Source organism: Triticum urartu, chromosome 3A, assembly GCF_056163025.1.
Source record: "Triticum urartu cultivar PI428250 chromosome 3A, HENAU_Tu73, whole genome shotgun sequence".
Lineage (NCBI taxonomy): Eukaryota > Viridiplantae > Streptophyta > Magnoliopsida > Poales > Poaceae > Triticum > Triticum urartu.
In genome coordinates this window covers 181749444-181775807 of record NC_141875.1, presented here as the reverse complement: position 1 = coordinate 181775807, position 26364 = coordinate 181749444, and positions in this window count along the sequence as shown.

Genomic DNA, 26364 nt, shown 5'->3' with positions numbered 1-26364 from the left:
CGTAGTGCTTAGGCGGAGCCCTGCGCCGGTAACTTCATCATCACTGTCGCCACGCCATCGTGCTGACGGAACTCTCCCTCGTCCTCAATTGGATCAAGAGTTTGAGGGACGTCATTGAGCTGAGCGTGTGCTGAACGTGGAGGTGCCATACGTTCGGTGCTTGGATCGGTTGGATCGCGAAGACGTTCGACTACATCAACCGCGTTACTAAACGCTTCCGCTTTCAGTATACGAGGGTACGTGGACACACTCTCCCCGCTCATTGCTATGCATCTCCTAGATAGATCTTGTGTGATCGTACGTAATTTTTTTGAAATACTGTGTTTCCCAACAGTGGCATCCAAGCCAGGTCTATGCGTAGATGTTATATGCACGAGTTTAACACAAAGATTTGTGGGCGATAATAGTCATACTTCTTACCAACAACGTCTTACTTTGATTCGGCGGTATTCTTGGATGAAGCGGCCCAGACCGACATTCCATGACCGCGTTCATGAGACTGGTTCTACCGACGTGCTTCGCACATAGGTGGCTAGCGGGTATTTGTTTCTCCAACTTAGTTGAATCGAGTGTGACTAAGCCCGGTCCTTGTTGAAGGTTAAAACAACACACTTGACGAAAAATCATTGTGGTTTTGATGCGTAGGTAAGAACGGTTCTTGCTAGAAGCCCGTAGCAGCCACGTAAAACTTGCAACAACAAAGTAGAGGACGTCAACTTGTTTTTTGCAGGGCATGTTGTGATGTGATATGGTCATGACGTGATGATATATAAAATGTTGTATGAGATGATCATGTTTTGTAACAGTTATCGGCAACTGGCAGGAGCCATAAGTTTGTCGCTTTATTGTATGAAATGCAATCGCCATGTAATTGCTTTACTTTATCACTAAGCGGTAGCGATAGTCATAGAAGCAATAGTTGGCGAGACGACAACGATGCTACGATGGATATCAAGGTGTCAAGCCGGTGACGATGGTGATCATAACGGTGCTTTGGAGATGGAGATCAAAGGCACAAGATGATGATGGCCATATCATATCACTTACTTTGATTGCATGTGATGTTTATCTTTTATGCATCTTATTTTCCTTAGTACGGTGGTAGTATTATAAGATGATCTCTCACTAAATTTCAAGGTATAAGTGTTCTCCCTGGGTATGCACCATTGCTATAGTTCATCGTGCCGAGACACCACGTGATGATCAGGTGTGATAAGCTCTACGTTCACATACAACGGGTGCAAGCCAGTTTTGCACATGCGGAATACTCGGGTTAAACTTGACGAGCCTAGCATATGCAGATATGGCCTCGGAACACTAAGACCGAAAGGTCGAGCGTGAATCATATAGTAGATATGATCAACATAGTGATGTTCACCATTGAAAACTACTCCATCTCACGTGATGATCGAACATGGTTTAGTTGATATGGATCACGTGATCACTTAGATGATTAGAGGTATGTTTATCTAAGTGGGAGTTCTTAAGTAATATGGTTAATTGAACTTTAATTTATCATGAACTTGGTACCTGATAGTATTTTGCATGTCTATGTTGTTGTAGATCAATGGCCCGTGCTACCGTTCCTTTGAATTTTAGTGCATTTCTAGAGAAAGCTAAGTTGAAATATGATGGTAGCAATTACACGGACTGGGTCTGTAACTTGAGGATTATCCTCATTGCAGCACAAAAGAATTACGTCTTGGAAGCACCGCTAGGTGCAAAACCCGCTGCAGGAGCAACTCCAGATGTTATGAACGTCTGGCAGAGCAAAGCTGATGACTACTCGATAGTTCAGTGTGCCATGCTTTACGGCTTAGAACCGGGACTTCAACGATGTTTTGAACGTCATGGAGCATATGAGATGTTCCAGGAGTTGAAGTTAATATTTCAAGCAAATGCCCGGATTGGAAGATGTAAAGTCTTCAATAAGTTCTATAGCTGCAAAATGGAGGAGAATAGTTCTATCAGTGAACATATACTCAGAATTTCTGGGTACCACAAGCACTTGATTCAACCGGGAGTTAATCTTCCTGATGATAGTGTCATTGACAGAGTTCTTCAATCACTGCCACCATGCTACAAAATCTTTGTGATGAACTATAATATGCAAGGGATGGATAAGACAATTCCTGAGCTCTTCACGATGCTAAAAGCTGCGGAGGTAGAAATCAAGAAGGAGCATCAAGTGTTGATGGTTAACAAGACCACTAGTTTCAAGAAGAAGGGCAAAGGGAAGAAGGGGAACTTCAAGAAGAACGGCAAGCAAGTTACTGCACAAGTGAAGAAGCCCAAGTCTGGACCTAAGCGTGAGACTGAGTGCTTCTACTGCAAAGGGACTGGTCACTGGAAGCGGAACTTCCCCAAGTATTTGGCGGATAAGAAGGATGGCAAAGTGAAAGGTATATTTGATATACATGTTATTGATGTGTACCTTACTAATGCTCGTAGTAGTGCCTGGGTATTTGATAGTGGTTCTGTTGCTCATATTTGCAACTCGAAACAGGGGCTACGGATTAAACGAAGATTGGCTAAGGGCGAGGTGACGATGCGTGTGGGAAATGGTTCCAAAGTCGATGTGATCGCCGTTCGCACGCTACCTCTACATTTACCTTCGGGATTAGTTTTAGACGTGAATAATTGTTATTTGGTGCCAGCGTTAAGCATGGACATTATATCTAGATCTTGTTTGATGCGAGACGATTATTAATTTAAATCAAAGAAAAATGGTTGTTCTATTTATATGAGTAATGTCTTTTATGGTCATGCACCCTTGATGAGTGGTCTATTTTTGTTGAATCTCGATAGTACTGATACACATATTCATAGTATTGAAGCCAAAAGATACAAGTTTAATAATGATAGTGGAACTTATTTGTGGCACTGTCGTTTAGGTCATATTGGTGTAAAGCGCATGAAGAAACTCCATGTTGATTGACTTTTGGAATCACTTGATTATGAATCACTTGATGCTTGCGAACCTTGTCTCATGGGCAAGATGACTAAGACTCCGTTCTCCGGAACAATGGAGCGAGCAACAGACTTATTGGAAATAATACATACTAATGTATGCGGTCTGATGAGTGTTGAGGCTCGCGGAGGGTATCATTATTTTCTGACCTTCACATATGATTTGAGCATATATGGGTATATCTACTTGATGAAACATAAGTCTGAAACATTTGAAAAGTTCAAAGAATTTCAGAGTGAAGTGGAAAATCATCGTAACAAGAAAATAAAATTTCTACGATCTGACCTTGGAGGCGAATATTTGAGTTATGAGTTTGGTCTTCATTTGAAACAATGTGGAATAGTTTCGCAACTCACACCACCTAGAACACCACAGCGTAATGGTATGTCTGAACATCGTAACCGCACTTTATTAGATATGGTGCCATCTGTGATGTCTCTTACTGATTTACCGCTATCGTTTTGGGGTTATGCTTTAGAGACGGCTGCATTCACGTTAAATAGGGCACCATCTAAATCCGTTGAGACGACACCATATGAACTGTGGTTTGGCAAGAAACCCAAGTTGTCATTTCTTAAAGTTTGGGGATGCGATGATTATGTGAAAAAGCTTCAACCTGGTAAGCTCGAACCCAAATCGGAGAAATGTGTCTTCATAGGATACCCAAAGGAGACTGTTGGGTACACCTTCTATCACAGATCCGAAGGCAAGATATTCGTTGCTAAGAATGGATCCTTTCTAGAGAAGGAGTTTCTCTTGAAAGAAGTGAGTGGGAGGAAAGTAGAACTTGATGAGGTAATTGTACCTTCTCCCAAATTGGAAAGTAGTTCATCACATAAATCAGTTCTAGTGATTCCTACACCAATTAGTGAGGAAGATAATGTCGATGATCATGAAACTTCTGATCAAGTTACTACCGAACCTCGTAGGTGAACCAGAGTAAGATCCGCACCAGAGTGGTACGGTAATCCTGTTCTGTAGGCCATGTTACTTGACCATGACGAACCTACGAACTATGAGGAAGCGATGATGAGCCCAGATTCCGCGAAATGGCTTGAGGCCATGAAACCTGAGATGGGATCCATGTATGAGAACAAAGTATGGACTCTAGTTGACTTGCCCAATGATCGGCAAGCAATAGAGAATAAATGGATCTTCAAGAAGAAGATTGACGCTGACAGTAATGTTACTGTCTACAAAGCTCGACTTGTTGCGAAAGGTTTTCGACAAGTTCAAGGAGTTGACTACGATGAGACCTTCTCACCCATAGCGGTGCTTAAGTCTATCTGAATCATGTTAGCAATTGCCACATTTTATGATAGTGAAATTTGGCAAATGGATGTCAAAACTGCATTCCTTAATGGATATCTTAAAGAAGAGTCGTATATGATGCAACCAAAAGGTTTTGTCGATCCAAAAGGTGCTAACAAAGTGTGCAAGCTCCAGCGATCCATTTATGAACTGGTGCAAGCCTCTCGGAGTTGGATTATACACTTTGATAGTGTGATCAAAGCATATGGTTTTATACAGACTTTTGGAGAAGCATGTATTTACAAGAAAGTGAGTGGGAGCTCTGTAGCATTTATGATATTATATGTGGATGACATATTGTTGATCGGAAATGATACTGAATTTCTGAATAGCATAAAAGGTTGCTTGAATAAGAATTTTTCAATGAAAGACCTCTGTGAAGCTGCTTATATATTAGGCAACAAGATCAGAGATAGATCAAGACTCTTAATTGGACTTTCACAAAGCACATACCTTGATAAAGTTTTTAAGAAGTTCAAAATGGATCAGTCAAAGAAAGGGTTCTTGCATGTGTTACAAGGTGTGAAGTTGTGTCAGACTCAATGCCCGACCACTGCAGAAGATAGAGAGAAAATGAATGTATTTCCCTATGCCTCAGCCATAGGTTCTATCATGTATGCAATGCTGTGTACCAGACCTGATGTGTGCCTTGCTTTTAGTTTAGCAGTGTAGAATTGTATTGAATAATTGTTGATGCAATATTGTGCCGGTACAAGAAGTATATATAAGAGCTAAGCCGCGCCTGACCGAGCCTTATTACAAACCGAGTAGGAGTCATAATCCTAATAGAAGTTGTACTCTAACATCCCCCCGCAGTGTCAACTGTAGGCTCGATGACATTGAGACTGAAACGAATGTCTTGAAATGGAGTAGTCGTCAGGCCTTTAGTAAAGATATCAGCAAACTGAGCAGAAGTAGGCACGTGGAGAACGCGAACTTGACCGAGAGCCACCTTCTCTTGAATAAAATGAATGTTGATCTCAATATGCTTGGTGCAACGGTGTTGGACCGGATTCCCTGACATGTAGACAACTGAAATATTATCACAGTAAACAATGGTAGCTTGCTCAATAGGACAGTGCAGCTCCGACAGCAACTGGCGCAACCAAACCATATCAGCAACCGCATGAGCCACAACGCGGTACTTAGCTTTAGCAGACAATCGGGAGACCGTAACCTGCCTTTTTGAAGACCAAGAAACCAAATTGTTACCAAGAAAAACACAAAATCCGGATGTGGACCTACGAGTATCTGGACAACCAGCCCAGTTTGCATCAGAGTAAGCTATCAAGGAGGTGGGAGAGGATTTGTTGATATGAAGACCTAAGTCTAGTGTGCCTTTGAGATACCAAAGAATATGTTTGACATGATTGTAGTGTGGAATATGAGGATCATGCACGTATAAACAAGCTTGTTGGACAGCAAAAGAAATTTCAGGACGAGTGAGGTGAGATACTGAACTGCGCCGGTAAGACTACGATAAAGAGAAGGATCACTGTCGGCAGAGAGTTTGGAACCTGTATCAACAGGGGTATGGGAAGTTTGACAATCAAGCATACCAACACGAGAAAGAAGATCCAGAGTGTACTGACGTCGAGACAAGAAAAGACCAGAGGAGTCACGGATAACAGCAATACCTAATAAGTGGTGAAGAAGACCTAAATCTATCATAGAGAATTCATGGCGAAGAAGAGAGATAATATGATTTAGAAAATGTTGTGAGGAAGCCGTGAGGATAATATCATCAACATATAAAAGAAGGTAAGCAGTGTTGTTGTTGTGATGAAAGGTGAAGAGTGAAGTGTCAGAACGGGAAGGGGTAAAACCGATGGTTTGAGCATAAGTAGAAAAGCGTTGGAATGAGGAACGTGGTGCTTATTTAAGACCATAAAGAGATTTTTGAAGAAGACAAACATGATTAGGATAGGAGGAATGTTCGAAGCCAAGAGGTTGTTGACAATAGACTGTTTCTCGAAGAGAGACATGAAGAAAAGCATTTTTGACATCTAGTTGATGAATTGGCCAGGAAGAAGAGACGGCGATGCTAAGGACAGTGCGAATAGTGCTGGGTTTGACAACTAGAGAGAAAGTCTCATCATAATCGATGTCGTGTTGCTGAGAGTAACCACGGCATACCCATCGAGCCTTATAACATGCAAGACTCCCATCAGAATTAAATTTATGGAGAAAAACCCATTTTCCCGAAACGATATTTGTATTGCAAGGACAAGAAACTAACTACCACGTGTTATTCTGTAGAAGGGCATCATATTCATCTTTCATAGTTGCGGCCCAGTTAGGATCTAGGAGAGGTGATTTACAAGATTTGGGTAGAGAGGAAGGAGATAGAGATGCATGAAGATTGAGATGATCTTTTGCAGGTAAACGAAACCCGAATTGGCACATGTGCGCATGGTATGATCGTTAGTCGGAGCTGAAACGAGAATAGCATGAGCAGGAGGGGTGGGGGAAGATGTGGTGGACGCGTCCGGCACAGTGGAGGAAGCGGACGCGGGAGATGGCGGTGAAGACTGCGGCGGCAGGAGGTCTGTCGCGACAGAGTGTAATGGGTTTTCCTCTACCGGAACAGAGGTGATGACAGAACTGGTCGCGGCAGGATCCGCTACCGCAGTAGAGGATTCAGCTGGTTTCGCTGGATAGGTCGGCGGGTGAAAGAAGGGAAGATGATTGTGACGAGAGGGAATAATGGACATCGTGGGTGAGTTGGGATCTAATTGTTGACGCTCGGAAAAGGGAAAAATGTTTTCAGCGAATGTTACATGATGAGACACATGAACATGACCACTAACAAGATCTAGACAATGATAACCCTCACTACAAAAGAAGACACATCTGTGACATTTTGGGCTGAACGAAAAAAAAATTCTGTCATACTTATGACACTTCTATGACGATAATTGTGACAAAACCCGGTATCATCATAGATGTGGTGGGCTCCTACTTCTATGACAAAAAATCATGCCAGAAAATGGGCTTTTCATCCTGGGCGGGCCGGAGCCGCAGCTGCATGACATTTTTGGGCCGTCCATGACAGAAAAAACCGTGGTAGAAGCAAGGGCGGGGAAAATATCAGGGTTTTCCCGGTTATGGTGGGTGGTCAGGGCCGAGCAATGCACGTTTCTCTCATACACGCACGCGCGTGGGTGCGAGGCGTTATGCTCTAACTGAACCCGAGCGAGGCGTTGGGCTCTAACTGAACCCGAGCGATTGCACTCAGGCTACGCGTTACTGAACCCGAGCGATCGATCAATGGCTGTTAACTGAACCCGATCGAGTGATTCCTTCGCTACTGCTGCTAACTGAAGCCGATCGATGCTGCCTCTGGATGAACAGTGAGCGTTGCTGGGGGTTTGGATGAGCAGTTCCCGATGGGGGTGGATGAACAGGACCCTGTGGTGTTGCCTCTAGAGGAACAGGACCCTGATCGATCGAGCCGGTTGGGGCTGGATGAACAGGACCCCGTGGAGGGCTGGATGAACAGTAGACGATGGAGGGCTGGATGAACAGTAGCCCGTGGAGGGGTGGTTCAATAGGAGCCCGTGGAGAGGGCTGGTTGAACAGTATCTGGTGGAGTAGCGCGCGGTGGAGGCTGGATGAACAGGAGCCCGTGGATGAACAGTCGCAAGTGGAGGCTGGAGGAGGTCGACGGTGGATGAACAGTAGCCCGTGGAGGCTGGAGGGGGTCGACGGTGGATATGAACAGTATCTCGTGGAGTCCCATTTTGCGGTACGCCACACCCCTCCCCATGAACAGGACCCCCGTTTCGATCGTAGCACTCCAACACAAATCTGTTTCCTCCGTTTTGCGATACGCGACATCCCTCCCGATGAACAGGACCCCCGTTTCGACCGTAGGAGGTCAATTTCCTCCATTTTGCGGTACGCCAGACCCCTCCCGATGAACAGGATCCCGTTTCGACCGTGGTCGGTCGAACACAAGACCGTTTCCTCCGTTCTGCCGTATGCCAGGCCTCGTTTCCATCGGCTGTTCCATCCAAGCCCTCCTGATAAACACGACAACACATTTCATTCCGACCTAGCCGGTTGGCTCCCCATGAACACGACGACGACGCAGTTTCTCCGTTCCGACCCAGCCATGTACACGAGCCCTGGCCATTGATATGTCTCCATCGTATCTACTTTTACAAACACTTTTGCCCTTGTTTTGGACTCTAACTTGCATGATTTGAATGGAACTAACCCGGACTGACGCTGTTTTCAGCAGAATTGCCATGGTGTTATTTTTGTGCAGAAATAAAAGTTCTCGGAATGACCTAAAAATCAGCAAAGATTATTTTTGGAATATATAAAAAATACTGGAAGAAGAATCCACGTCAGGGGGCCCACACCCTGTCCACGAGGGTGGGGGCGCGCCCCCTGCCTCGTGGGCCCCCTGACGCTCCACTGACCTCAACTCCAACTCCATATATTCGTGTTCGGGGAGAAAAAATCAGAGAGAAGAATTCATCACGTTTTACGATACGGAGCCGCTGCCAAGCCCTAAACTCTCTCGGGAGGGTTGATCTGGAGTCCGTTCGGGGCTCCGGAGAGGGGAATCCGTCTCCATCGTCATCATCAACCTTCCTCCATCACCAATTTCATGATGCTCACCGCCGTGCGTGAGTAATTCCATCGTAGGCTTGTTGGACGGTGATGGGTTGGATGAGATTTATCATGTAATCGAGTTAGTTTTGTCAGGGTTTGATCCCTAGTATCCACTATGTTCTGAGATTGATGTTGCTATGACTTTGCTATGCTTAATGCTTGTCACTAGGGCCCGCGTGCCATGATTTCATATCTGAACCTATTATGTTTTCATGAATATATGTGAGTTCTTGATCCTATCTTGCAAGTCTATAGTCACCTACTATGTGTTATGATCCGGCAACCCCGAAGTGACAATAATCGGGACCACTCTCGGTGATGACTATAGTTTGAGGAGTTCATGTATTCACTTTGTGTTAATGCTTTGGTCCGATACTCTATTAAAAGGAGGCCTTAATATCCCTTAGTTTCCAATAGGACCCCGCTGCCACGGGAGGGTAGGACAAAAGATGTCATGCAAGTTCTTTTCCATAAGCACGTATGACTATATTCGGAATACATGCCTACATTACATTGATGAATTGGAGCTAGTTCTGTGTCACCCTATGTTATAATTGTTGCATGAATAATCGCATCCAGCATAATTCTCCACCACCCATAGAGCTTATTTACTTTTCTGTTGCTACTATCACAATCACTACAAAACCCAAAAATATTACTTTTGCTACCGTTACCACTACTATCATATTACTTTGCTACTAAACACTTTGCTGCAGATATTAAGTTTCTAGGTGTGGTTGAATTGACAACTCAGCTGCTAATACTTGAGAATATTCTTTGGCTCCCCTTGTGTCGAATCAATAAATTTGGGTTGAATACTCTACCCTCAAAAACTGTTGCGATCCCCTATACTTGTGGGTTATCAAGACCATTTTCTGGCGCCGTTGCCGGGGAGCATAGCTCTATTATTTGAGTCACTTGGGATTTATATCTGCTTATCATCATGAAGAACTTGAAAGATCAAAGAACCAAGATTTTTTCCTCAACTACGAGGGGAGGTAAGGAACTGCCATCTAGGTCTGCACTTGATTCACCTTCTGTTTTGAGTAAACTTGCGACACCTAAACCTGCTTTTGCTATTAATTCTGATATGTAGCATGTTATTGATGATGCCACTTCTGCTATGCATGATACTTATGATGAAACTACTTCTATTCTTGATATTACTGTGCCACTTGGTGAATTCCTTGATGAACAACTTGCTAGGGCTAGAGAGAATGAAATTATTAAAACTGATAATATTGATGAAAGTGATGATGAATATTCTCCCCGTAGATATGAATTGCCTGTTGTGCCTGAGGGTTATGTTATGGACGAAGAAACTGGTAGAGACTTTCTTGCCTGCAATGATAGAAAGAAACTATTAGCTAAGCTGAAAGAAAAATCTCTGAATGTTAGAATGAAATATGATCCTGCTTATGCTACTTCCCTATCTTTATTACTGATAAGGATTATGATTTCTCTGTCGATCCTGAGTTAATTACTTTGGTTGAATCTGATCCTTTCTATGGCTATGAATCTGAAACTGTGGTGGCACATCTTACTAAATTAAATGATATAGCTACCCTGTTCACTAATGATGAGAAAACTCGTTACTATTATATCCTTAAATTATTTCCGTTCTCACTAAAGGGTGATGCTAAGATATGGTTTAATTCTCTTGATCCTGGTTGTGTGCGTAGTCCCCAGGATATGATTTACTACTTCTCTGCTAAATATTTCCCCGCTCATAAGAAACAAGCTGCTTTAAGGGAAATATATAATTTTGTGCAAATTGAAGAAGAGAGTCTCCCACAAGCTTGGGGAGGCTTCTCCAATTACTTAATGCTTTGCCTGATCATCCTCTCAAGAAAAATGAAATACTTGATATCTTTTATAATGGACTAACCGATGCTTCCAGAGACCACCTGGATAGTTGTGCTGGTTGTGTTTTCAGGGAAAGAACTGTTGATCAAGCTGAATTGTTATTGAATAATATGTTGACTAATGAAAATAATTGGACACTTCCTGAACCAACTCCTAAGCCAACTCCGAAGAAAAGGGGTATTCTATTTCTCAGTCCTGAAGATATGCAAGAGGCAAATAAATCTATGAAAGAAAAAGGTATAAAAGCTGAAGATGTTAAGAATTTACCTCCCATTGAAGAAATACATGGTCCTAATTTGCCGCCTGTTGAAGAAACACATGGTCTTGATAACCCGACATGGGTAGTAAAGGTAAATTCTCTCTATAGATTCGATAAATGTGAAATCCCATTTACTAAGTTTGCTAGCCCATGCTTAGATGAGTTTGATGACTTTATGGTTAAACAAGAAAACTTCAATGCTTATGTTGGTAGACAACTGAAACACAATGCTGATATGCTTGAACACTTGGGTGATTATATGGCTAATGTTAAAGGTGAACTTTAGTAAACATGCTTCTATGGTTACCACTCAAGTAGAACAAGTGCTTAAAGCTCAGAATGATTTGCTCAATGAATTAAATAATAAGAAAAATGATATGGTTAATGTTATATGGCTAATGTTAAAGGTGAACTTAAACTTATTAGTAAACATGCTTCTATGGTTACCACTCAAGTAGAACAAGTGCTTAAGGCTCAGAATGATTTGCTCAATGAATTAAATAATAAGAAAAATGATAATGTTGTTAGAGTTATGACTAGAGGTGGTAAAATGACTCAGGAACCTTTGTATCCTGAGGGCCACCCTAAGAGAATTGAGCAAGATTCTCAGAGAACTAACGTAGATGCACCTAGTCCTTCTAAGAGGAAGAAAAAGAAAAATGATAGGACTTTGCATGCTTCTAGTGAACTTGTTGTTGACATATCTGAGAATCCCAATGATATTTCTATTTTTGATGCTGAAACACAATCTGGTAATGAACATGAACCTAGTGATAATATTAATGATGGTGTTCATGTTGATGCTCAACCTAGTAATGATAATGATGTAGAAATTAAACCTGTTGTTGATCTTGATAACCCACAATCAAAGAATCAACGTTATGATAAGAGAGACTTTGTTGCCAGGAAGCACGGTAAAGAAAGAGAACCATGGGTTCAGAAACCCATGCCCTTTCCTCCTAAACGATCCAAGAAAAAGGATGGTGAGGATTTTGAGCGCTTTGCTGAAATGATCAGACCTATCTTTTTGCGTATGCGTTTGACCGATATGCTTAAGATGAATCCTCATGCTAAATACATGAAGGATATTGTTACTAATAAAAGAAAGATGCCGGAAGCTGAAATTTCCACCATGCTTGCTAATTACACTTTTAAGGGTGGAATACCAAAGCAACTTGGAGATCGAGGAGTACCAACTATACCATGCTCCATTAAAAGAAACTATGTTAAAACTGCTTTATGTGATCTTGGAGCTGGTGTCAGTGTTATGCCTCTCTCTTTATATCATAGACTTGATTTGAATAAGTTGACACCTACTGAAATATCTTTGCAAATGGCTGATAAATCAACTGCTATACCTGTCGGTATTTGTGAGGATGTGCCTGTTGTGGTTGCAAACATTACTATTTTAACGGACTTTGTTATTCTTGATATTCCCGAGGACGATAGTATGTCTATTATTCTTGGAAGACCCTTTTTGAATACTGTAGGGGCTGTTATTGATTGCACCAAAGGCAATGTCACTTTTCATGTTAATGGTAATGAGCATACGGTACACTTTCCGAGGAAACAACCTCAAGTCCAGAGTATCAATTCTATTTGAAAAATTTCAACAATTACTATTGGAGGTTTTGAATTTCCTCTTCCTACTGTGAAGAAGAAATATGATATTCTTATTATTGGGGATGTGCATATCCCCGTTGAGGTAACCTAGTGTTATTCGAAATTTCTCCGGTTTCATGTTATTTGAAATGAGTTTGTTAACAAGACCTGATCAACCTTGTTAGTGGATTCCTTTTGATGAGCATGAGATGGATGAAGTTAGAAAACACAACTTTCTGTACCCTCTTTTTACTTTCTGTTATTTATATTGAATAAAGCAAAAAAATAGTAATTTCTGTCAGTTTTCTGAATTATCCATGCAATAAAAAATACCCCAAAAAGAAAAGTTCTCCAAATGCTCTGAAATTTTAATATGATTTTTCCTGGAATATTTGAGAATATCTGGCACTGAGAACTAGCCACGAGGGTCCAGGGCGCGCCGTACCCCCCTGGGCGTGCCCCCTGCCTCGTGGGCCCCTGGTGGCCCCCTCCAGTTATTCCAGCCACCACACACTCCTTCCTCCCAAAAAAATCACCAACCAGCTCAAGCACGAGTTCTAGCTCATCTTGCTGCCATTTTCGATCTCCTAGCTCAAAGCTCCATTCACAAAACTGCTTTGGGGGATTGTTCTTCCGTATGTGACTCCTCCAATGGCCCAATTAGTTTTTGTTCTAGTGCTTTATTCATTGCAAATTTTTGCTGCTTAGGTGACCTTGTTCTTGAGCTTGCATGTCAAATTTATATGGTCAAAAGTAGTTTTAATGCATGATATTGCCTCTAGGCACTTGTAGGAGTAGTTGCTATCAATTTTGTTGAGTTTGGTTCACTTTTATCTTAAGTTACTAAAAATTTCAGAAATTTTCAAAAAAAGATGAAGAGATTTTTGAGGGGCTCATTGAGCCGAAGCTCAAAGGATAAGCAAAGTGAAGACAACAAGAAGCCCAAGTATAATCTCCCTCGTACTATGGAGGTTCGGCCATGTGAATGGCCTTGTGATGAGTTCTTGAAAGAGGCCGGGATTCATGAAGATTTTTATCATTTGCCTAAGAATGCAGGCCTCACCGCCTTCCTCCACGACTAGCGTGAACAGTACCTCTTACTCACCAATATCTTTGTGCAAAATTTTCATTTCCATGCTAGGAGATCAACACCTTCGGTGGAATTTTATTTATATGATGAGCATAAGGAGATGTCACTTTATGATTTTTGTCGGGTCTGTTTGATACCCTTTGAGGGTAGCATAGAGGAACCACATCGTAATGATGTGGAGGGATTTATTGATATGATTGTTGTGGGCGAAACGAGGAAAGTTTCCGATGCGACAATCACTAGCATACATTTTCCTGTTCTACGTTACTTCGCAATATTTGCTAGTAGATGCTTAATTGGTCGCGGGAACTGTGGGAACCTTAGTGCTCCTGATATTGTTATTTTGCACCATGCCTTGTTTCAAGATACTAATTTCAGTTTAGGTGCTATTGTTGCTAAATGGTTAAATCTGAACCGTACTAAGTGCCCCGTCCTTGGAGGCATTTTTGCCTCGCGCCTAGCTGCACACTTTAACATACCTATCAGGCATTATGAGAAAGTGGTAAAGTTGCTGCCTAATATTTTTCTAGATTATAAGAGCATGGTAGCACATGATTTTATTGTTAAGAATAAGAAGAAGATGCTTACCTATAGACTGGTCTTTGGTAAGAATAACTTTGAGACTATTACCTTGCCTGCTCCCTCTTTGTTTAACATATTTTCAGGCAAGTACCTTGTTTTACCGGAGGACGTTTATGCATACTGGAGTGTGACACCAGCTCCAGAGCCTGAGGCGGAACCACCCCAGGACCCTTATCGATAGTCAGTTTATCAGTGGAATCTTGAGGAGATTGCCAACCAGTGGCACCCAGAGGACACTCCTCCTTACATCGGAGAGGGCTACTTTGATCCATGGGCATAGACCAACTTAGGCTAAAAGCCTAATCTTGGGGGAGTATGTATTTCTCACCGACATTACATTCATGCTCACACACTCATGCTAGTTGTCGGTGCTCATACTTTTTCATTGTATCATCCATGATAGTTTATTTCCTTTTTAGCTTTCTTCTTGTGTGCCTTAATAAACCTTAAGAAAAACCAAAAAATTTGGTTGTAGCTTTTATTAGTTTACTTTCCATGCCTGTAGTAGTTGTAATTAAAAAGAAAACCCCAAAAGATTCCTCGGTCTTCTTTTGCTTGTTGGGAGCATTCCCGTGTAAATAGTTTTGTTTCTTTTCTTTGGGGGTCGAGAGGAGAAGACCATAATGAAAATGTTGAGTGGCTCTCATATGCATTATTGTTGATCAAACAAAGAGCCCATATTACCTTGTCTTCTCTCCTGAATTGAATGCTTGTAGATTCCAGCTTAGTACAATGCACGTGCACTATTATTATTATCCACACCGTTCGGTCGCGCAAGTGAAAGGCAATAATGAAGATTATATGATGAACTGATTGAAATGAGAAAAGCTGGTATGAACTCGACCTCTCTTGTTTTTGTAAATATGATTAGACCATCGTTCCTGATTCAGCCTATTATGAACGAAACATATTTGCAATGGCAATTAGAGATTGTAGTTGCTTATGCCATGCTTAATTAGCTAGGAGCTTATAATGGTTTACATTGCATGCCAACATGCTATTAAAATGGTTGTGATGTGGTATGATAGGGTGGTATCCTATTTTGAACGATTCGAGTGGCTTGACTTGGCACATGTTCACGCATGTAATTGAAAAAAAATCAACATAGCCTCTATGATACTTATGTTCATGGTGCATTATATCCTACTCATGCTTGCATTCGGTGTTGATTAATTTTAATGCATGTTCATGACTGTTGTCGCTCTCTAGCTGGTCGTTTCCTAGTCTTTTTCTAGCCTTCACTTGTACTAAGCGGGAATACTGCTTGTGCATCCAATTCCATAAACCCCAAAGTTATTCCATATGAGTCCACCATACCTGCCTATATACGGTATCTACCTGTCGTTCCAAGTAAATTTTTATGTGCCAAACTCTAAACCTTCAAATAGACATTCTGTTTTATATGCTCGAATAGCTCATGTATCAACTACGGCTGTCTATATCCTTCATGCTAGGCGGGTTATTCTCAAGAGGAGTGGACTCCACTCCTCACTCACGAGAAAATGGCTGGTCACTGGGATGCCCAGTCCCATGCTTTAAGCAAATCAAATCAAAATAATTGCAAACAAAACTCCCGCAGGATTGTTGTTAGTTGGAGGCACCTGTTGTTTCGGGCAAGCCATGGATTGATGCTTGTTGGTGGTGGGGGAGTATAAACTTTACCATTCTGCTTGGGAACCGCCTATAATGTGTGTAGCATGGAGGATATCGAGATCTCTCGATTGTTATGTTGACAATGAAAGTATACCGCTCAAAATATTATTCATATCTATTTCAAAACCGAGCTCTGGCATCTCTACAAATCCCTGGTTCCCTCTGCGAAGGGCCTATCCATTTACTTTTATGTTGGGTCATCATCCTCTTATTAAAAAGCACCAGTTGGAGAGCACCTCTGTCATTTGCATCCATTACTGTTAGTTTACATTGAGTATGACTATGACTGGATCTCTTTTACCATGAATTACCATGTCTAGTCGGTCCTTGATCTTTAAAGGTGCTATGCATTTATGTTTTGCGGTCTCAGAAAGGGCTAGCGAGATACCATCTTGTTATATCATATCATGATTGTTTTGAGAAAGTGTTGTCATCCGAGAATTGTTATTATTGCTCGCTAGCTGATTATGCCATTGATATGAGTAAACATGAGACCTAAATGTTATTGTGAATACGGTTAGTTCATAATCTTTGCTAAAAACTTGAATGTTGGCTTTACATATTTACAACAAAAAGAGCAAACAGAGTTTGTAAAAGTTTTTCTTTATCACTTTCAGTTTATCAACTGAATTGCTTGAGGGCAAGCAAAGGTTTATGCTTGGGGGAGTTGATACGTCTCCGTCGTATCTACTTTTCCAAACACTTTTGCCCTTGTTTTGGACTCTAACTTGCATGATTTGAATGGAACTTACCCGGACTGACGTTGTTTTTAGCAGAATTGCCATGGTGTTATTTTTGTGCAGAAATAAAATTTCTCGGACTGACCTGAAAATCAACGAAGATTATTTTTGGAATATATAAAAAATTACTGGAAGAAGAATCCACGTCAGAGGGCCCACACCCTGTCCACGAGGGTGGGGGCGCGCCTACCCCCCTGGGCGCGCCTCCCTGCCTCGTGGGCCCCCTGACGCTCCACTGACCTCAACTCCAACTCCATATATTCGTGTCAGAGGAGAAAAAAACAGAGAGAAGGATTCATCGTGTTCTACGATACGGAGCCACCGCCAAGCCCTAAACTCTCCCGGGAGGGCTGATCTGGAGTCTGTTCGGGGCTCCGGAGAGGGGAATCCGTCACCATCGTCATCATCAACCTTCCTCCATCACCAATTTCATGATGCTCACAGTCGTGCGTGAGTAATTCCATCGTAGACTTGCTAGACGGTGATGGGTTGGATGAGATTTATCATGTAATCGAGTTAGTTTTGTTAGGGTTTGATCCCTAGTATCCACTATGTTCTGAGATTGATGTTGCTATGACTTTGATATGCTTAATGCTTGTCACTAGGGCCCGAGTGCCATGATTTCAGATCTGAACCTATTATGTTTTCATGAATATATGTGAGTTCTTGATCCTATCTTGCAAGTCTATAGTCACCTACTATGTGTTATGATCCGGCAACCCCGAAGTGACAATAATCAGGACCACTCCCGGTGATGACCGTAGTTTGAGGAGTTCATGTATTCACTATGTGTTAATGCTTTGGTCCGGTACTCTATTAAAAGGAGGCCTTAATATCCCTTAGTTTCCAATAGGACCCCGCTGCCACGGGAGGGTAGGACAAAAGATGTCATGCAAATTCTTTTCCATAAGCACGTATGACTATATTCGGAATACATGCCTACATTACATTGATGAATTGGAGCTAGTTCTGTGTCACCCTATGTTATAACCGTTGCATGAATAATCGCATCCGGCATAATTCTCCATCACAGATCCATTGCCTATGAGCTTTTCATATATTGTTCTTCACTTATTTACTTTTCTTTTGCTACTGTCGCAATCACTACAAAACCCAAAAATATTACTTTTGCTACCATTACCACTACTATCATATTACTTTGCTATTAAACACTTTGCTGCATATATTAAGTTTCCGGGTGTGGTTGAATTGACAACTTAGCTGCGAATACTTGAGAATATTCTTTGGCTCCCCTTGTGTCGAATCAATAAATTTGGGTTGAATACTCTACCCTCGAAAACTGTTGCGATCCCCTATACTTGTGGGTTATCAGCCATACGTACGCGCGAGTAGGCATTCGAGACCCCGCCCGTATGTACGTACGTGGCCGTATTTACTTTCTTGCACCCTGGCCGACGTACATACGTGTACATGCTACGTGCGCGCCTCTACTACGACACATGCGTGCCTCTACGTCGACCAGTATGTACGTACACATTCGCGACCAGAATGACAACGCTACGTACGCTTCGACCAGGTGGGTCCCGACTGTCAGGCACTTCCTTGCATGCGAAGATGTAGCTGGTGGGTCCCAGTAGTCAGGGGGCGAATCATTTTTTTTGCCCGGACGCACTTCCTTGCGTGCGAAGATGTAGCTGGTAGGTCCCAGCAGTCAGGGGAAACGTTTTTTTCATGAAATACGGTTGCCCGTCCGGTGGGTCCCTGCTGTCAGGTGGAGGAATCATTATTTTCCGCGTAATAAGGAGGCACTTCTTTGCTGCGGCCGTGGACCCAGCTGTCAGCCTCTCCACGTACAGTCCACGTTCGATGGAAGCCGTTCCTTGACCACGTTGGTCACGCCACGCCGAGAGCACCAGGGGAGTGGACGATGACAAGGTCTAGGAAGGGGACGACGCGGAGACGGGGAAGACACGGCATTAGATGCCCACGCATAGAGGAGTATGAGGGTTCACTGGTTCGGCTGCGGTGTGAGGCTGCCGTCGCTGTAGAATAACAGGGGTTGTGGGTGAGTAGAGGGATGGCCTGGCCAGCGATGGGAGTAATAGGGGGCGGTGAGGCCTCCGCGGCATCACAGCCGACCACGGGAGGCAGGAGCACGCGGCACTACCAGCGCTGGTTTGGGCGGCTGGAGTAAGAAGACCAGAGGTTGAAGAAGCACTACGGCCGTTGGATGGACATCATACGGTCACTGGAGCTAGAATCGTTCATATTGACTAAGTTGACAAAGCCCTCCGTCCCCGTCAACTTAGTAGGCCCACAAGCCAGCCTCCCACCAAGGTGGGTCCCAACTAGCAGGGGGAGTATTCTTTTTTTCTGCGTAATAAGGAGGCACTTCCGGTGGGTCCGAGCTGACAGCGGGGGGAATGTTTTCTTTGCGAAATATGGTGGCCCGTCCGGTGGGCCCAGCAGTCAGGGGGGAAACTTTTTTTTCGCAAAATACGGTGGCCCGTCCAGTGGGTCCCTACTGTCAGGTGGAGGAATCATTATTTTCCACGTAATAAGGAGGCATTTCCTTGCTGCGGTCATGGACCCAGCTGTCAGCGTCTCCACGTACAGTACACTTCCGATGGAAGTTGTTCCTTGACCACGTTGACCATGCCATGGTCCGGTTGCATGCATGCGTCCATGGGCGTGGTGCGTCCCCACTGTCAACCTCTCATGTAGAGTCATCTTCCGATGACTCTCGGTTGTTCCCCACGTTGACCACGCCGTGCCGAGCACACCAAGGCCGATGGACGACGGCGAGGCCCCAGACTGGAATGACCCGGAGATGGGGAAGACAGGGCAGTGGAGTCGCAGATGGAGAGGAGTGGGAAACTTGACTGGTTCGGGTGCGCGGCAGCACAGCCGCGGTGCCGCTCACGGGAGACATGAGCAAGAACAGAGGTTGAAGAAGGAGCACGGCTATTGGATTAATATCCAACGGTCCAGCTGCTAGAATCATTTGTTGATTAAGTTGACAAAGCCCTACGTACACATCCGCTTAGTAGGCCCACAAGTCAGCCACCAAATCTGACGGGTCCCAGCTGTCAACGGGAGGAATAATTTTTTTTGCATAACAAGGAGGCACTTCCTTCTGTGCGAAGATACAGCCGGTGGGTCCCAGCTGTCAGGTGGAGGAAACATTTTTTTCAGCTTAATAAGGAGGAACTTTCCATGCGTGTGACCATGGACCTCGTGGGTCGCAGCCGTCCGTCTCTCCACGTATAGTCCTCTTCCGATGACTCTCGTTTGTTGACCAGGCCGCACCGAGCACAGTGAGGCGGTGGACGACGGCGAGGCCCCGGACGGGAACGATTCAGAGATGGGAAGACGTGGCAGTGGAGTCGTAGATTGAGAGGAGGAGAAGGGTTATAACTGGTTCTGGTGCCGCGTGGGGCTGCAGTCGGTGGAGAATAACAGGAGGTGTGGAGGGGTGGAGGGATAGCCTGGCCGGTGGTGGGGTAGCGCTTCGCAGCGATGCGTGCTAAGCAGAGCCGCTAGCCGTCAGAGGCCGGACCAGGCGGTCCCGGCGACGCTGGAGGAAGAAGACGAGAGATTGAAGGTGCATGCCAGCCATTGGATATAAATCCAATGGTTGTGGATGCCATAATCATTTGTTGACCAAGTTGACAATGCCCTGCGTAGGCTTCGACCTATTGGCCCACATGTCAGCCTGCAAAAATGTGGCATATATTTAACCCATGTTTTCTAGAATGTACAATCCATTTGCTAGGATGGGTGAACAAATAATTTCACGTCAATGCGGCCCATTTATATTTTCTAAGGAATCCCAGCCCATTTGCACTTCCTTCAAATACACGAATTAGCTGGGCTCGTTATATATATAATTTTATGTTAGAAGGAGTAATTAATATCAAAAAATAAACCGGAGAGGCACATTTTTTATATACATAATTAACAAATTAGCGAGTTATTGCTCAAAATAAAAATGAGCGTGTTATTGTTACATTGGTCCTTAAAATCTTCGCAAGCTTTTGTACGCAATCACCATGACTTTCCTTGCCCGTGAGTCAAAAACAACCAGGATTTTCCTTGCCAACTTTTGTTAAACATTTACTTTTATAAGTTAGTAACACGTGGGATGTTTTTATAATGTATATATAAGTCTCTATAAAATATACGATAATAGTAATAATATAAATATATATATAATGTGGTTAAAAAATACATTGGGCTACCGATCTTTAAGAAAAAGCCCATAGGCCGGTATGGACCTCAAAAAATAAGTTGAAACCACTGTCACCGTATGTCGTGGGCTACACATGTTAAAATACAAAACGTAGGCCTAGATGATACTTGTTCGCCCTCTGGAAAAAATGATACCAGATCCCCGAGCGAACTGGATTAAAGAGGGGGCCGGCGGCACGACTGAAGAAGCACATCAGGAGCAAATTTTTTTCTTCAGCGGATGGCTCTCGATGGCGTTTTTTTACTTTCCTCTACACCATACAACTTGTATTTTTAGCCTCCCAGTCCGTGGTGGACCAGCAGCCCATTTGCTAGGCGGGCCAACCTACAGAAACCAGCACTCGATTTTTCATCAAGCCCCAAAAACAACGCGGTACTATGTTTGTTTTGAGGCCGAAAACATTACGGCAGGGGTTGAGCGGGGGAGGGGGCAAGACAGAGCAAAAAGATTAAAAAGAGCTGATGCGCCGTTGCTACCCTAACAAAGCAGGTGCAATTCTTCTCGGGAAGAAGGTGTGCCGTTGACACCCACACGTCACATACCCCACAGTAGTCATACTAACAAGTTCACACACAAGTACAACAGAAAAGGTAAACATTTGTATCAAACTCAGGTTCACAGGACACGTTCATATTCATAGCCAACATTCACTATCAACAACTCAAAAGATTCATATATACACAAGTTCAGCATGTCTATGGACCCAAATGATTGATAGATCACACAACAATATTCATAGATAATTCACAAAAAGATTCAGATATACACATGTTCAGTATGTTTATGCATCCAAATGATTGAGATCACAGCCAATATGATCCATGGACGAACTTTAATTACCTAGGGTACATACTGGTAAATGGTGTTCAGTCGGAGGTAGTTCTTGCTAAAATTAATGCTTGTATGAGTAAACTTTTGAGTACATAAGAGGCAGCACAAACAATCTAAACTTTGATTGTAGGTTTATCCTCAAATAGTGGCCTCGTGCCGAGGGAGGTTTGAGAAACTTGGCCACTACTTTCATCCAACTAGTTTACTGGCTCATCTTGGTCCTGTAGCTCGCCAAAATTCTACGTTTCAGATTGGTAAATGGTGTTCAGTCTGAGGTACTTCTTGCTAAAACTAATGCTTGTACGAGTAAACTTTCGAGTACATAAGAGGCAGCACAGACCATCTGAACTTTGCTTGTAGGTTTATCCTCAGATAGTGGCCTTGTGCCGAGGGAGGTTTGAGCAACTTGGCCACTACTTTCATCCAACTAGTTTACTGGCTCATCTTGGTCCCATAGCTCGCCAAAATTCTACATTGCAGACGAGAAAGGAGGCGGTTGAGAAAATGAACCACCCAAATTTTTTGTGCAGTTCAACTGAAATGGAGCATCCCTGGCATGAAGACTGATTAAGTGCCAGATGAATATATGTGTCAACCAACTTGTCTGGAAACTTTAGACTCCATGCCATACAGTTCGCTACCATATCTGCCGATAACCAAAAGGCACAAGTTGGGACCAAAGACTGGACTGCGTTTTTCTGGGCTATGCACCAAGCAATATTTTTGGCGTTCACTCTCCTAATACTTGGAGTTTGACAACTGGTTGACGCCGGTTGATACTCGAATGAGTATAGGCACTTCTTCTTGTCAACATCGATGCTTGTCTGAGTAAACTTTGGAGTACATAGCAGCAGCATAAGTACATGTCCATCTGATATTTTTGTGCAGTTCTACTGAAATCACCCAATGTAATGATTTGCCTGCGAGTTCAGGCTCCAAGTTACTCCTTCATGAAATCGGCAAATAGTAGCACAATACCAAATTACCAATACATATGACAAGCACAATAATCAGGATAAAGACCAGTACCAACCTGTGTGAGGTAGCATATCAATTACTATTTCCTTTGACTGGAAGCCGAGATAAGCCAAGCGAATGACAACAAAGGAAGAATGCAAGCCCAGATTAGCGACTGATAGGAAAGGAAGGAAGCTGTCGAGGCAATGAAACACGCAAAGTTTTTGTGCAGTTCCACCAAAATCGAGCATCCATGTTGGCACATATATTGAGAGAGTGAGATTACTGTAATAGTGGGACTAGTTGATGAAACATACACTAACAAATAGAAGCACCCTCATTATCTTAATGGGTAAAGTTAGCAACATAGTAGTCTTGCTTAAAGAGAGGTATTTGTTTATTTAATCAGTGACAATTAGCTCAACACTCAAAGCATTGCCATGTATCATAGGTTGCAAAACTTTAACGTGCAAAGATAATGGAGTTTCTCATGATAGTAGCACGATACAAATAGAGATGACAGCAAAATAATATGGATGAAGGCCTTAGGAAGGTACAAACCTGAGGAAAAAAAGCTTATTCATGTAGTCCCATAAGAGATGATAAAGCACTCACTAGAATCACTCAATAGTGTATATTTTTGTGCACTTCAAATGTATGGTTGAAATCACTCTTTTTTACCAGTGCTGAGATTATATCGAAAGATTACCAAGAACTTCCAGCAGAGTTAAAGCACTGGCTGGGATACAGTTCATTGTATTGTCTTGTGTAGTTCCACTAAAATGTATGATTGGCACAACATGATCCCTGTTTGCACAAGTAGGAACAAGGTGAAACCTTCATTAGCTTGGTGAGAAAGGATAGAAAGACATCAGCATATTACTCTAACAGTAGCATCAAATTCATGATGGAGAATACGCAAAACATTGCCTCATTAAACCAATGGCAATAAATTGACATGCAAAACAATAGCACTATTATGTCATGACACTAATAATATTCCCTCCCTGCTCCACCACATGATTCACCTCCATATACAAACATACACACATACATGATTCAACATAAGGTGCTACTAAAGATTTGTTTAACTCCGACAGGAAATTTAGGCAACAATAAATTAGTGGTACTTAAGTACTCCTAATTAATTAAGTGACTTTGCAGGAGAGACAGCAGAAGTGCAAGGGCTCCCTGGAGGACCGTCTCACATGTAAGGTAGACGTTGCCGGAGCCCTTGAATGGCCTCGACTGAGGCCTCTTGCTTCAGCAAGATCACCTTGGCACCGTTTCTTCTTCTTCCTCCTCTTCATCCTCTGTTTCTCTTTCTCCTCACTAGTTGGCGAAACCAAGTACATGATTGTCCTTCTATTTCTGAATTGGTTTTTTCAGTGAGGGAGTACAAGTGTACTAGTAAACAATAGCATTATTTTCTCATGGGAGTCGCAAAATAGAGATGAACACATGCATTAAATATCATTCTTACCTAAAGAAAGGTTATGGCGCCAATATGGATGATGAGGATTGGAACACATATCTCCCTTTGTGTAGTTCCACCGAAATGAATCCACTATTCCATTCTAACATTCCAGTTAAACAGCACAAAAGTCACTTCTTTTAAGAAGTGTTTTGTGCAGTGCACCAAAAGGTCACAACAGCAACCTGGTGAAATGGATATCCATGTTTGCACAAAAAGCTACAATGGAAACAGTCAAAGTCTCAAACAATTACAAGCAAAAATATTTGGCTAAACTTGTCATGGCTTATAACAGTGGCATGGCTTCATTTTACCAGGGGCATTAGATTAAGAACATCTAAATATTTGGTATAAGGGCATGGGACAGTGGGTGCACCAGCAGTCCAGCACCATGTACCTAAACTGGGGCATAAAGTGGTGATTCAGAGTTTGTTGCCCCGAGAAAAAAACATCCAAGAAACATATCTGGGTCAGTCCCATTTTTTTCACTCTAGCCACCTACTCCTATGTGTGGATAGCAAATCTAGTCCTGGTCATACCACTGTGTACAGCGTTACCCCGATATTTCCCTTTTCGACCAAGAGACTAGTTGGATGACCAGTCTGTACTACTTTCACCCCTTTCCTTCCTGTTTGTACCAAGTACGATGTACATACTAAATTCCCCCACCCCCACTTTATTTCTTGTTTGAACCAAGTACAAGAGTCTACTCCATGAAGTAGCTTTACCTCTAACAATAGAAAAAAATAGGTGACGTTGGACCATCCGATCGAGAGGGGCTGAGAGGTAGAAAATGATGCACATGCAGCGACGTAGCAAGCTGGGGAAGTAGAGCTAAGGCGGTTTCGAAGGAAGATATACCTGAAGGTCATCGGGATGTGGATAGGTGGGCGGCGGGAGGCCGGATCCGCCCACACTAGGGCAACGACGAAGGGATCGGAGGACCTCCGGTGTCGACGCTCGGCCAGAGATAACGGTGCGGCCAGCAGTGGGTCTCCTCTCTCGCTGTCGACGACGGCCTAAACGCTGCCCCTCCTCCCCTTCATCGGCGGAGGGGGATACGTACAGATCTGTAACCAGCAGTGAGGATAGAAAGACAGTGTTTTTGAAGGGAGAAAGACAGTGTTACCACCCCTATCTTGTTTAGATATGGAGAGGATGAGAGTGTGTGAATAGAGCAACCCTAGCAAGCAAGCGCGGAGGATCCGGCCTATATATACGTAGTGGGGTAGTTTTCCTTTTTCACTCCATCAAAACAATCATTTAAAATTGCGTACTACGTGCCAGGTCACCGTTTTTTAGTTGTTTACTGTTTTTTGAGATAGCTACCTGCTTGTTCCAAGTGGTGTTACGGTGTGCCAGGTTGCACTTTGTATCGTTCAAGTCTGGTACAAGTCCCTCCATTAAATGAACAACCACCCCCTCGTAAAAATTGTGAACAAGCCCACGGCTAAAATTATTGGAAACGTGGGTTGCCCAACATGCATTATTATTTATATTTTCTACACCCTCCGTTCCTAAATATAAGTCTTTTTTATTAGCCACACCTAAGACAAGAATTTTTTTATTAGTAGTGAACCCCACATATCATACACACAAAAAGTGTGACAAGATTCCCTTAGGCAAGCCAAAGTGTGTCTAACAATTTGAGCAACTCAAGTTAGGCAAGTGTGGCAAGTGTGGGAAAAATAATGTGGCAACATAAGACAAACATAGTCACAATCCAAACAGCCCTGTAATTTTTTGTGACATGCATGAAAATTTGGTTAGTTAAATTTATAGTCAAAATTTGGCAAGGTGCATCAAATCAACACATGCAAGTATCAAAAGGGAAGTCACGGCATGCATGCATGCATGCGTTGTACTCCCTCCGTTTCCAAATATAAGTCTTTTTAGAGATTGCAGCAAGTGACTACATACAAAGCAAAATATGTCTACATACATCTGTATGTTGTGGTCCATTTAAAATGTGTAAAAAGACTTGTATCTAGTGCAGTGCTTTGATGTGCCACGTCAACTCGTACATGACCGAGAAGTTCGATTACTACAACACCCTCTCCCTCGCGGACTGAGCTTCGGTGCCTTAAGTGCACCTGCCTTTGGCTGGATGACAGGTGGGCCAACCACCTATTGGGCCCACCTGTCATAGATGCAAAGGCAGGCGCAGTAAGTCAATGAAGCTACGTCCC